This window comes from Lucilia cuprina, chromosome 4 (genome assembly GCF_022045245.1).
Source record: "Lucilia cuprina isolate Lc7/37 chromosome 4, ASM2204524v1, whole genome shotgun sequence".
Lineage (NCBI taxonomy): Eukaryota > Metazoa > Arthropoda > Insecta > Diptera > Calliphoridae > Lucilia > Lucilia cuprina.
In genome coordinates this window covers 57888944-57890154 of record NC_060952.1, presented here as the reverse complement: position 1 = coordinate 57890154, position 1211 = coordinate 57888944, and the positions used below count along the sequence as shown (strand labels likewise).

The 1211-nt window shown below is 26.9% G+C and overlaps 1 long non-coding RNA gene across 1 annotated transcript; it reads right to left on the bottom strand.

Moving 5' to 3' along the window:
- Positions 1 to 69: 69 nt before the first annotated feature.
- On the bottom strand, positions 70 to 1174 carry LOC124419736. The gene is made up of 2 exons (XR_006940788.1): positions 353 to 1174; positions 70 to 153 (listed from the first exon to the last, which is right to left on the bottom strand). It is a non-coding gene; the product is annotated as an uncharacterized LOC124419736 (long non-coding RNA).
- Between the last annotated feature and the right edge of the window lie 37 nt (positions 1175 to 1211).

Below are 1211 nucleotides of genomic sequence, written 5' to 3'. Positions count from 1 at the left end.
ACTATACTTTTCTCTTTAGTTTCTTTAGGGTAAATTTTAAATATTTGTATAACAAATCTTATAAATGTTACCTGGCTATTTATCACTGTGTGGTTTAGGATGAGTGCATCAATATCTCTTATGAGAATAAATTTTCCCAAAAAAAATAGCTAGCTAGAGAAAAAATTTAATATATATTTTTTTATTTTATCACATGAAACTTAATTGCTCTTATCAATAATCAAATATTCTTTCATACTAGTTTATAAATCTAAACTTCTATCGAAAATATTTATAACTCTTGTTTAATTAACATTTGATTATTAATATTTTATTATATTGAAATCTATACTTTATTCTTTTATTCACTTACGTATAATTTCAATTTTCATTAACTTTAATATTTTTTTATTATTCCAACGAGCAAATAGATTAATGCACTTATTCAAATTTTAATTTTATTCTACCACACAGATTATAAATATGAATTTGTTTGTTTTTTTTTTTTCTTTTGAAGATTTTACTTTACTTTTAGTCTCTCACTCAACCTTTTGTTTGCCAATAGCTCGATTTCTCCTATGTTGTAGCTTTAAATACCCATCTCCTATTTACAAAATTCGCGGTTTATGTACTATTACTGCGGCAAAATTTCCCGCCTACACTTATTTATCGTTCCCATTCCCCTTTTTCTAATATATAGTATCGGTTTTCTACTTTGCTTTTCCGCGGATTATTGGATTATATATTTAAATTATATTAAATATATCCCGCTATCGATGTTTACAATATAAAAAAAATGGGATAACTATGTATTTTGTGGTTATTAAACTTTTCTTGGTTCACTAGCTCCAGTAAACTTAATATTATCTTTCCCTACATCCCCGTTCTCCTACCCCTAAAACATTCAATCCGCCTTATTTTACCAGGCTGTCAGAAAAATTAGAATGTTTCATTCATTTCAATATTGAAATATTTGAAAAAAAACCGCGAGAATAAAATTTCCATTCCTGAATGGAAAATACGACTCTGTTTTTACGCAAATGTTTGGCGTAGCCAACTTTACTCATTTTATGAGCTTATGAAACACAGCTCGCCTATACATACCTACGTACAACCATATGATTTCATTCATTTATTATCTACCGCCACATGTAAGTATACTTGACTTGTTATTAATATTATTTTTCTTTATTTTCAGATTTTTTCAAATTTAATGCTGACAAAAGGTAATT